Below are 12743 nucleotides of genomic sequence, written 5' to 3'. Positions count from 1 at the left end.
AATGAGATATACTTTTATTACTTCTGTCCTGATTCCATTAGAGCTCAGTCACAAGGACCTATCTGATTACTAAGAAATGTAGTTTTGCTTTGAGCCTAGGAGGAAAATGAACTGGGCTGGGGAAAGCAACCATTTCACAAATATATAAGCAAGAACAATAGAGAAGCTCACCGTCTAGAGGACTTCCCTGATGGTCCAGTGGTTAAGAATCTGCCTGCCAATGCAGAGGACATGGGTTCAATCCCTGGTTTGCCAAGATTTCACATGCTGCAGGCAACTAAGCCCACAGGCCCCAACTGCTGAGCCTAAGAGCTGCAACTACTGAAGCTCTTGCCCCTGGAGCCTGTGCCCCGCAACAAGAGAAGCCAACACACCGAGAAACCCTTGTGCTGCAACTAGAGAGCAGTCTGCGTGCAGCAACGAAGACCCAGCGCAGCCTAAAATAAATAAACAAAATTTTTTAAAAAGAAGCTCACAGTCTAAAAACAGACAAGTGAACAGAGGCGGAAAGACAAGAGAGAATGTGGTCAGGCAGGATGCAGCTCATGTTGGTGGAGCTGTCGTCACAAAGTTCCAGAACTGTCGGAAGCCCTTATGTGGCTCCCCTTCAGAGCTCCTAAGGATTGCTTTCTTTGTAAACAAGGATTTTTTACAGAAAGTCATGCATCACTGGTGTCACCCCGGCGTCAGAACTCCAGGACCTCTTAGTGGCAACCACGCCTGTCCCTGCCAGCTGCTGTAGCATCCAGCTCTGCAAGGCTGGATGACTCCACGTAACTGTACCCCAATAATTCTTTGCCCTGTGGCCCTACTGCACACTCCTTGACACCAAGTTTTGGGGCCACCTCAGAACCCACATTGGCACCTAAGCACAAACAACTGGAGTGAATAAGAAATCATTCAAGATGAATTGGTAGATAAGCTTCCTTCCATTCCACCTCCCACAGGCTGTACTGAGTCTCATTTTATATGGATTCTGAGAGGACGATCCCTTGAGTGGGAGCCATCAGCAGCACTTAGAAGAGGAGATGGACAATTATCCTGGCACTGGCTCTTCCCTTTTCCCTGCCTTCCTCCTTTTGCCTCTCATTCCTGCCCTACAGAGTCAGGCTCTGCGTTCTGGAAAACCCAGGCTAAGACGTCCCCATGGATGGATACAACCAGAAGACACTTAGCTGTCTGGGTTTCCTTGCCAGCCTCTGGATACTGTGGAAGCGTTTTAAGGGTCTGATTCCACTCACCTTGCTCAGTTCTACAAACCAGATTCTTCGAAGGTCAGGACTGCTGCCTCTCCTGAGTACACTGACCAGATCTTTCCTTCGCTTGTACGTGTATCATTCATTTGTGAATCAATCATGCACTCCTATAGATTTCTTGTTTAGTGATATAACATTTGTGTCTTTGCGTGTGTTTAATTTCTTACGTGCTACTGACTCTTCTTGAGTTTAAGAAGAGGAATTACTGACACATCTACCTCCCCCCTCCCTCTCCGTCCCACACCTCCCAATACTGTCCGTGCTTCTGTGCTTAGGCATATACACTCTCTTCCCTCTCCCCCACCTCATTTATGCTTTCATCTTTCGTGGGCAAGAGATTTGAGTGCGTGAAATGAGGACTGCTTGATTCCCATGTTGGACTCACCAACTCTGCCTCTAATACAATTCTACTCCCAGCCCCTTTCCAGAAGTTAAAGTTCACAGACCCAAATCCCATGAGCAGTTTTAAAACCTTGATCCTGGAGTCAGACTGGAGAAGCTGTGGCTACCAGCTGCTTGGTCCTGCTTCAGCCCCTGCAGCAGCTGGTTCAGGGGGGCAAGTCCGCTTTCCAGCTGGGCAGGACTGGAGCTCTTCAGAATCCATGCGTCAACCTCCCCCTTGTACTCAGCTAGACAATAAGCTCCTTGAGGACACAGATATCATCTGCCTCATTTACTGCTGTCTTTTGTGTCTAAAGCAATACCTGGAACATAGCTGGTGCTCAATAGTTAAGGAAGGAAGAAAAATAAGGGAGGAGGGAAGGACCATGATACATCGTGGCCAGTCTTGAGTTAAAAGAGAGAAATGTGCACAGGTGAGGTTGACAGGTGGGACGGGGGCTGCTATCTGTATTTTCAAATTGATGAAATCTCTGGGTCTGCCAAGAAGTTGAAGAATTGGTCCAAAAAAGAGAGTTGGGGCCACAGGCTGAAAACCATAGGATTGCTGGGGTTTCAAAGACACTAAAAATATCCTCTCTCTGGGGGTGCAGTAAGGCTCTTCTAAATCATTACAGCTACCTCTGACAAAGTCAACCGTGTTCATCTTGAATGTATCAGACAAACGGCTCTTGGAATCACTGGGACTCAGATCATTCCTACTTTAAATAAGGTGAAATAAGCTTCTACAGTCAGAATCCAACCTTATTTTGTTTATTTTTGTGGGTGCTAAGGAAACACCTATGAGGGAAGCAAACAGGGGGTAAAGTGGTGAGGTGACTTGCATCTGGGAGGTGGCAGTAATGGGATGGTATACAGAGTAATCAGCCTGACAGGGCCAACTCCCCATTCCTCTCTGCCTCCGTCTATTTCGTTCATAGCACTTAGCCCTACCTCTCCCCTTGTATTTACTTACTGTCTTTCTTTCTCCTTAGCATGTCCATCGCACCAGAGCAAGGCCATTGTCTTACTAACCCCTGTATCTCCAGTCTCAGATCAATGCCTGGCATTGAGTGGGCATTCAAAAATTAACTACTAACGAATGAACGGAAGAATATTAAGACAATTAGTTGAATCCCTGCCATGTGCTGGGCCCTGTCCTTGAGGATGCTACAAGGATAGTGAGGGAGACAGGGCAGAACATAAAACTACCAAAGCTCGACCCCTGATTTTAGAGAGGTATATACCCAAGGTGTTGCAAGATTCCCCCAAAGCGGAAACCTCCCGGGGTGTGCGGGGCGGGCGCGGGGAGGGGGGGGATCGTCCTTGGGAAGAAGCCCGTGTGCCAGGAGTGCCAGGGAGCCAGGGGGACTGGCAGGGATGTGGCTGGAGACAGAGCTACTCTTCGCCTGGATCCTCGGCATCTTTTCCTGACCTACGGAACCTCGGCCCCAGAGCAATCTATCTGTCGCGCGGGACCCCAGTCACATCTTCTCCCGGGCCCGGAGATGCCAGCCCCGGGTGTTCCAGTTGTCCAGCCCAATACCTAAGAGACCTCCACCTGCTGGAGGAACCCCCTCCCCGCCCCGCCGGAGCGCGCTCCAGGTCCCCGCCCCCTGCCTGCCTTCTGCGGCGGGCAGGACCCCGCCCCGCCCTCTCGGGCCGCAGGACCCCGGCCCCGCCCCGCCCCCGTAGCCCCGCCGCTCCGTCCCGGGGGGCGGGGCCGCGCGCCGCGGCGTCTCCGAAGCGGGGGGCGCGAGGCAGGGGGCGGGGCGGCCCCCGGCGCCGGCCAATCAGCGCCGCTATCACATCCATGCAAATACGAGCACAATGGAGCGAGCCCATCACTCGCCCCTGCAAGCAAGCTTGAAATGGGCTTCTGCCTGAGCGGCAGCCGGACTGACCAATGACACTGTATTTTGGGCCGGCGAAGCCCAATGGCATGGCAGGGAAGGCGGGCCCGATCCGGGTTAGGGTGTCCTTGCAGGGTGTCTGAGCTAAACTTCACCAAATAATAGCTGTTTGTATTTTGGCTGCTGCAGGAGCCATTTTAGGTAAGTTCTTCTCTTAAACTTTTTATTTTCCTCCCCGGCGTCGGCGGGCCAGCCTTTTCCGCGGGCTCCCGGCCCCGCCCCGCCGGCCGGGCTGGGGTGCCCTATGAATGAAGCCAGGATGAGGGGCTGCGGCGGCACCGCCGAGGCCCGGCCCGGGTCCGAGCTGGGGCCGGCGGCGGGCGGCCTGGCGGAGGGCAGGCGGCGGCCTGAGGCCTGAGGCTAGGGGCCGGCCTCCGCATGCGCTCCGCTCCGGGCTCGCGCTCAGGCCGCGCTCCGGCCGGGTGGCCGTCCTTGGGAGTGCGCCGCTGCGGGCCGCGCGGAGGGGCGGGGGTCCGGGCAGACCCCCGGCCGCGGGCCAGGCGGGCGGAGGCGGGGCGTGCGAAGGGCTCCCCCATTTCCCCCGCCCCCCGCCTCCTCGGAACCCGGCCGAGGAGGGACCCCGGTCGTGCCGCGGCGGGGCAGGGGTGACCGCTATTCTCCCCCCGCCGCCCCCGCGGAGAAGTTGCTCTATTGGCGTCCTGCGTCTGTTTGCAGGGGTGGAGGAGGGTGGGCTGGTGCCAGGCTGCTGCTCCGGGAGGGGGCGGGGGCCCCCGGCGCGTCCCCGGAGCGCGCACCCCCTCCGCCCCCTTCTTACGCACTAGCGCGCACTCGCCCCGAGAATTGGAACCCTGGAGGTGTCCAGCAACCCCGCAGCCAAGTTTTGTGCATTATTAGATTGCATGTTGGAGCGTAAAGGAAAAAAAAAAAAGGAATCTCTCCCTTTCAGGGTATTTCTTTCCTTGGCTGTTGAGAAGTAACGGAGTCTGTTGCTCCCAAATTTCCAGGGACGTGCCTGTCAGATGTGCAAAGGGTTGGCAGCTACTTGGTTTTTAAAAAGACGCTATTAGGAAATCCCCTCACTAGTGAGATAATTGAAATTTGAGTTTGTTTGCAGCTTCAGTTTTATTTGATCCGATTAAAAATGCATAAGCAGACACTTATATTTGTGTACGGAAAGTGTTCCTAGTTCCAGTTATGACTGCTGTGACTGTGGTTTCGGTAGCGTGTGATCTAATAAGGCACTGTAATTCGATTTTGAACCTGTAGGCCCGTGTTCTCCAAATGAGGGTTTATGGACCATTAGTAGTCTGGCCAAGGTTGCTAGCGAATCCCTAACATCTCCAGGCATCTCTGGAGCTGTGTATGCGCCTTATTTCCCACCCCCTCTACACTGCTCCTTTCTGGTGTGGCAGATCCATGAACAGAGAAGATACCCATTTAAACATTTTTACAGTTTTTAGAGTGTCTGCAGTATTGCCTGAAATTCGATTTTTGTTTCTCAAATGGCTTATAGGAATACCATCCCAGTAGGCTCCAAATTTAGATGTACTTTGAGGGGATACGCTTGGGACCCGTACAAAAGTCCAGACAGGGACTACTGCTGTGTTCCCGAGACTAATTATGAACTGTCTTTCTTACTGGGGATTTGTCCCCATCAGCTGCATAGCACAGGAGAATTTGCTGGTATTCCAAATGGGAAGATCAGGCTGGCAACCTCAAGGAGATAGTTTTTCTAAACTTTGTGGCTCTCTGGGAATAGAGAGAAGGTTTGAGATCCATGTGTGATAAAAATGATTAGGCGTGAACCATCAAGTGAAAGGATGTGTGCCAACCAGAACAGGTGGTTTCGTATAAGCCGTGCATGCCTGTAACCAAGGCCTGGGAAAATGTGGAGTGGTGAAATGATTAATTTTGGACTTCTTTCTGTCCCAGGGCAGAATTCCTAGATGAATTATGATGAATTATTTAAGCTTTTTTTCTTTATTAATAGACTATTAAAAACTAACCTTTACAACTTCCTCCCTCCCTTTTTTTTTTTTTTTGCTAACTTAGAAATCTCCCTTACCAGATTAGGATACTGTTCTCGGCTATAGTCTGGCCTTGGGCAAAGTAAACCTAGATCTGTTGTGAAGTTAGTTGTGTCTCATTGTGCTACCACAGTCTGCCTGGAGTCACATTTTTAAAAAAATTTTAATTTATTTATCTTTGGCTGCCCACTTGGTCTTCGTTGCTGTGTGTGGGCTCTCTCCAGTTGCAGCCAGTGGGGGCTCCTCTCTCGTTGCGTTTGGTGGGCTTCCTATTGCAGTGGCTTCTCCTGCTGCTGTTGTGGCGTGGGGGCCCCTCGGCATGTGGGATCTTCCCAGACCAGGGATCGAACCCATGTCCCCTGCACTGGCAGGAGGATTCTCAACCTCTGGACTACTAGGAAGTCCAAGTCACATCTTTCATACTGCAATGATTTTCTTGCTTTTTACATTTAGTTATTATTGCACTGTAAAGTCTTGGAATAGGATCACCTTTCCCACAACTTTTTAATGTTCTATGGCTTTCCCATTATTTTTATAATTTATTATCAGTATAGTCAGAAGTTCTTTGAACTCATCAGTATATTACTTCCAGACAAATCAAGTGAAACATTGAATGGCCAGTTGAAAGTGAAGTGAGAGGCCGCAAGTAACAAGTAACATTACTGCATTTCTGGAAGATCCTTTGGCAGTTCATTTTTTGTATTTATTGATTTACTTATAACTATTACAAGTACCAAAGAAAATCTGAAGCAGAATCTTATCTCTTTAGAAACCACTGTCTCATTTGTAAGTTGTTTTGCCATTATATTATAGAAAACCTATCAGGAACAGCAGGCCCTGGGGCTACCGTGTCTTGGAGCTCTCTGATTTAGAGAAGTTGCCGAGAAGTTTTCAAGTTTTCTTGAATGTATGACTTTGCCCCAAGCAGAGTTTGCGGTTACGTCTTCCTGTGTTAAGCCATGAGGGAACAGGCTTGCGACTGTAGGTGCCTTATGTTTTTCAACTTTCACTGGAAGACTTTGTAATAACCACATGGAGTCACACATGGATTCATGTTCTGAACCCTTTTGAACAGGCTTTAGGATTTGAGGATTCTACCTGCATAAATATCGTTGGTACTATGACACAATGACAGTATCTAAATCAATTGAGAAGACTGTGTTCTCACCCTCTTCTCTCATCCTCCCCAGTATAGCAAGGTTTGAAATTTGTTTTTGAAATTGAAGTATAGTTAATTTACAGTGATGTGTTAGTTTCAGGTGTACAAGCAAAGTGACTCAGTTTTATATATATATGTATATATACTTTTACAGATTCAGTTATATATACATATATATACTTTTTCCAGATTCTTTTCTATTATAGGTTGTTATGAGATATTCAACATAGTTCCATGTGCTATACAGTAGGTCCTTGTTGTTTATTTATATATAGTAATGTGTATTTGTTAATCCCAAACTCCTAATTTATCCCTCTCCCCACAATTGTTTTATTTTTAGTAAATAGTAGTTCTCTTTATACTTCCAGCCCTCACAGAAGCTTTAGTCAGATTTAGGTGAAAAGCTACAGTGGATCCCATGCAACTGCCTGCATTTCCCCGTACCAGATTATTACTATACTGAAAACTCTGAAATACCTAAAAAACATCTAGAGCTTAGAGATCTTATTTCCTAGAGAAAAGTTTTGTTTGCCATAGACTACGACACCCTTGTGAGGGAAACAAAAAGAACTAGCATTGAATGAATGAATACCTGGTCTGGGTCCAGCACTTAGCCAGGTGCTGGGACTACAAGAGATGAGGGAAAACAAAACAAAACAAAACCTTGTTTTCTTAGCCAGTCCAGGAGCTCCATGGACTACAGCTCAGAGAAATGAAGTAACTTGTTCAAGGCCATGAAGCTGGTTCAGGTTAGAGCCAGAATTTGAACACACATCATCTCCATCCAAAGCACACATATCCTTTTTTACCACTAGTATGCTCTAAAAAGATTTCTTAAAAAGCTGGAGTGTGCTGTCATGCTTCTGTGGTATGGTGCTAGATTAACTAGCACACTTTGCTTGCGCTTTGTACACCCATCCCTTTTCACTTCTCCATTTCGAGAATTTGTCATTGAAAAGGCAAGTTGGAATACAGTGAGGGCTGTTCCCCCACCCCACCCGCCATAGTGCAAAAGAGGTCTTTCTAGGGCACTTGGGAGTTCAGGGTTAGCCCAGTACAGTAATAACCATGAAGTGCACAAGGGGAATGCAGCTGATTTTTCCTTGCCAAAATGTTCTTCTCTTTGGTTCATTTCATGGAGGCCTTTGATACCCTTGTGAGAAATTCTGTTATTTCCATAAAAGTCCTGAAGGTAGTAAACTGGAGTTGTTTTAAAGTATCTACCCCTTTTCCAACTTCTGAACCAAATTATTTGCATAAAGTCTGGAGAAAAGCTTTTAGTTTTGCTTGTGGTACCTGGATTAGTTGGTTTTTCTAGTTTGTAATAGTGACTTTTCAATAGACTTCCGTCCACTGACAATTTCAGAAGAACTTAACATACCGAATAGTGTTTGAAAATTTCAGGAAAACTGGGAAGTAGAATTTTAAGTTAACTTCAGGACGTGAATCCAGACATTTACAAAGTGACAGATGCATGTTTATTTTGTAAAAGAGTAAAGGAAGATTTCTACTTTTCTACTCCTTTATTAAAGATTCTTCTAGGGGTTTTTTTTGTTGATCTAATTTTATGGATCAAATACAGTATTGGTAAAATTTTAATATATGTTTTGGATTTTCTTGTACACTATGTGGCCAAAGCATTTTATTTGTGGAATATCTACATTTTTAAATTCTAAGATTGTCTTTCCATAAAAGGTCAGGCTTCAGGTTAAATGAAGGTCTTGCTTCCCAGGAGGTGCAGTGGTAAAGAGTCTGCCTGTCAGTGAGGGATATGCAGGAGACAAGGTTCAGTCCCTGGGTCGGGAAGATCCCCTGGAGTAGGAAATGGCAACCCACTCCTATATTCTTTCCTGGAGAGTTCCATGGACAGAGGAGCCTGGCGGGCTACAGTCTTTGGGGTGCCAAGACTTGGACATGACTGAGCAACTGAGCAGCTACTGTAGCATTGACCTTTGGGTCCTACCTATTTAGGTTGATGTTTTCTATCCTTGGATTCATGGACATCGAGGGAGTGTTTAGCTCATCTGTAAACTCCCCAAAATAGTATGTAAAATATCGCTTGTGTGTGCATTTTTATGGGAAGCAAATCCATTGCTTTTTATGATTCTCAAAGAGATCTGTGACTCCCCCCTTCCCTTCTCTCCCTCATCTCTTCCCACCCAGGTGCAAAAATAATATTAAGGATCATTGGTCTAGGTCATTACAAAGGAGTTATTTTGTTTGAGCAAAATCTTTTGCCTAGAGGCTGACTTCTTTGGGTGTTTTTTTGTGTAATCTCAGTTTCAGGTATTTTTTTGCGTAATCTCAGTCTGGATCAGTTGACCTGGGCTTGGGGATGCCCTTCTGCATCAGCCATCTGAGGATGGCTTCTAGGCAAGGGTTACCCCCAGAATTCTTCCCTGTCGTATAGTTGGGAACCCGTTCCATGCCTTTGCCCATCGTCTGTGCAGCCTGATAGAGTGAAGTTTGCAGCAGGTGACAAGACAGTCTTGAGAGTCCAGGGCCTCTTGGTCTTAGCCATCTGCCTCTGCAGATGGGACTGGAGGGGGTGGCCGTGGCAAAAGCTCCTGATGTTTTCTTGCTTTGAATTTTACTTCTTATTCATTCTGTTAGTGCTTCATTCAATATGTTAAGAGGAAAAGGATTTTCTTTCTGACGCTATAAGCAGAACAATTAGAAATAATCTCCTCTCATTTTTATATTCCCCAGACTTTTTAATGAGCTATACCTTGTAACTTTTCCGTTATTGTTGTTAATTTTAAGTGGAATTTTTCTTAAAACAAGGACTAGTTGAGCATGTAACCTTATTTTATCAGAACATCGTATATGTCAAGTTCTGTTGGACCAGATGTTATTATAGGAAAAAGGGTCACGTATTACAGTTCTCAGAGCCTTATTTTACAGTTTATTTAAGTAATAGTCATATAGATTGGTAAAACAAAATGATTGAGCAGTCAGAAAATTCTCAGAGTAGTCTCTAGGAAGTGGCCGAACTTGAAGTTATCCTGGAGATTTTCTCCTAGGAGTCTGTTTGTTGGGCCAGACTAGAAGTTGAGTAGAAGGAAAATCTGTTTGGTTTGATATATGGAATGAGGAAAACACCTAAGCTTTAGGTAGTTGGGGAGGGGCATTGAGCCCCATCCAGGGACTCTGTTTGATGTGTTCCTTTCCTAAGGGACAGGGGTGAAGAGATGTACCTGGGCTGGTCATTTTGGGTTTGGGGAAACCATCAGCATTCTTAAGAAGTCCTTTGAAGGATTGTGTCTGGTAAGGAAGGTCCCAAATCATCAATCTTATTTAGTGAAGAAATTTTATGGAATTTAATGCAGAGACCTTAGTAATGTTCAATGGGTATCTTGGCTGATCAATTTTTGCAGTGTTAGCCGTCTAAAATCAACGTTGGGTTAGCATGAAAAAGTCAAGCCATCCTCTTTGTTGACCACGTGACAGTTTTGGATCACATTATAATTGAAGACCTCTCAGGTTGTTTCTTTGAGCAAACCCCATTACCATTACCAAATTACATTACCCTTTTTAGGAGCTGGTGGAGGGTGGTTTCTGCTTCATGGAAATAACATTTTTGCCTCAAGTTGTAAAAATACATTGAAGAAATGGTAGAGGATATGAAAGAGATCGTTAATGACCAGCTCCAGAAAGATAATCATAAAAACGTAAAATCAGCTCTTCTAGATCAGGGCTACTCAAACTTAGTCTGGATCCTTGGAAATCTGTGGACTGTTTGTTACCTGTCTGCGATGAGGTAAGTTCAACACTTGTTAGAATTGACTGCTTTTATAACATTTTGGGGGCTTCCCTGGTGGTTCAGCGGTAAAGAGTCTGCCTGCAATGCAGGAGACTCAGGTTTTATTCCTGAGTTGGGAAGATCCCCTAGAGAGGGAAATGGCAACCCACTCCAGTATTCTTGCTTGGGAAATCCCATGCACAGAGGAGGCTGGCAGGCCACAGACCATGGGGTCGTGTAAGAGTCAGACATGACTTAGTGACTAAACAACAATGATATTTTTAAGAAAAATGATTTGTCTGTTGAATCTGATAATAGAAAATGCAAGTTTATGGTGTAGACCTTGTTTAAAATACTTTTTCCTGGTAATTAGCTTTTCTAGCATTTTATCCAAGTGTTGGTTAAAGGTGGATTAAGAAGAAGCACAAGCTGATCCTTTATTATAGAGTACTGTACTGCTTGAGACGAAGGGCACATCACGTCCTGCTGGAGCATTGTTAGAAATGCAGGTTTTTGGCCCCATCCCTGGTGGCTCAGATTGTAAAGCATCTCCCTTGCAATGCAGGTTTGATCCTTGGGTTGGAAAAATCCCCTGGGAAAGCAAATGGCTACCCACCAGTATTCTTGGGGCTTCCCTGGTGGCTCAGATGGTAAAGAATCGGTCTGCAACGCAGGAGACCTGGCTTTGAGTCTGGGTTTTGAAGATCCCCTGGAGAAGGAAATGACATCCCACTTCAGTATTCTTGCCTGGAGAATGCCATGGACAGAGGAGCCTGGAGGGCTACAGTCCATGGGGTCGCATAGAGTTGGACTCAACTGAGCGTCTAACACCTTCACTTTCAGACCCCTGAGATAAACTCCTGGGTTAGGGACCCAGTAATCTGTGTTATAATGTATTATAACATGCTGTCCTGATGATTTTGTATACCTTGAGAAATGTTGTTCTAGGTCAGCACTGTCCAGTAGAACTTTGTGCTGTGATGGAAAATGTCCTGTCTCTGTGCAGGACCTGCTAGTCACATGTGGCTTTTGAAGCTCCTAAAAGGTGGCTGGTTTGACTGAGGAACAGAATTAAAGTTTTTATTTAAAATATTAGTTAGTTTGAGTTTAAATAGCCACATATGACTGGTGGCCCTGGCATTTGACAGCACAGCTCTAGACCCTTTAACAACCTACCTGCCCCCCCACCCCCCACCAACTTTTGGGGGGAAATAGTGGATTTTTTTTTCCTCTCTTTATTTAGAAAGGAAAATACAATATGGGACAAGACTGTTCTTTAGCCTGAAATGAGACTAAACAAGTCATATAATAAAGTTTGACACTATTTTTTGCATTTATATTTACCTATTTATTTTTATCTAAAAGTTGATTTGCTGTTAAGAAAATAGTAGGATCAGAAAATAAATTTAGATCTGTGTCTTGTAAGGTTTTGTAAACAGCAAGGTAGGTTTTCATGCGAGGCCTTATGACCTTTCATGTCTTTCAGAATGACTGCTGAAGCTTTTTTCTTTCTTACAAAGATTTATTACAGGCAGGTTTTAAGTGCAATGCTTAATTCTCAATATAAAACACTGATATTGAGGGTTCTTATTACTTTAGTTAATGGAGATTTTTCCTATGTAAAGTATTTCTGGTTTACCAGCTTTCTTGGAGGATGGTTTTTCAGTTTATAAAGGTATAATCTTTGTCTTTAATAATATTCACCAAACTTCCCTTGAAGGATTGAGCCTTATCTTCTGTCCTCTTTCAATATATTTAAAAGTTGATTGGTTAAAGGAAAGGATTTCTTTTACTCATTCAGGGTTTGTATATGCTTCCCTGCCTCCAGCCCCATCTATTTATACTTCAAATTTTAAATTCCTTAAAATCAAGGATAACGTTGAGGCAAAATATGTTTATTGGTTAACATCCATTGCAGAATTGGAAAGTATTTTGTGATTGACAAGGTGGAAGGAAACATGGCTATAGAGGTAAGTGAAGGGACTTCCCTGGTGGTCCAGTGGCTAAGACTCTGTGCTCCTATTTCAAGGGGCCTGGGTTCAATCCCTGGTCAGGGACCTAGATCCCATGCGCTGCAACTAAAGATCCTGCATGCTGCAGTGAAAATCCAAAATCCCCAGTTCCATAGCTAAGAACAGGGGCAGCCAAATAACTAAGTATTTTTTAAAAAAGTAAATGAAGATTCGCAGGTAGAATTATAGCTTTTTTAAATGTTGTCTAGACATAATAAAATGGATTTTTCTAGGGATATTGTAATTTTCTTAAATTAATTTGCCAGGTTTTAGGTTTTCAAGCAGGAGATTATTA

The 12743-nt window shown here is 45.2% G+C and overlaps 1 protein-coding gene across 8 annotated transcripts in view; it reads left to right on the top strand.

The window, feature by feature from the left end:
• The first annotated feature begins 3601 nt into the window (after positions 1-3601).
• CHD6 (chromodomain helicase DNA binding protein 6) overlaps positions 3602-12743 on the top strand; it is a 201382-nt gene continuing 192240 nt past the window's right edge. For all 8 annotated transcript variants that reach the window (XM_025000625.2, XM_059892619.1, XM_059892620.1 and 5 more), the window contains exon 1: positions 3602-3688. The gene's annotated coding sequence lies outside the window, so the exon portion shown is untranslated. The remainder of the gene's footprint in view (positions 3689-12743) is intronic.

Source organism: Bos taurus, chromosome 13 (genome assembly GCF_002263795.3).
Source record: "Bos taurus isolate L1 Dominette 01449 registration number 42190680 breed Hereford chromosome 13, ARS-UCD2.0, whole genome shotgun sequence".
NCBI lineage: Eukaryota > Metazoa > Chordata > Mammalia > Artiodactyla > Bovidae > Bos > Bos taurus.
This window is presented reverse-complemented; position numbering and strand designations above follow the sequence as displayed.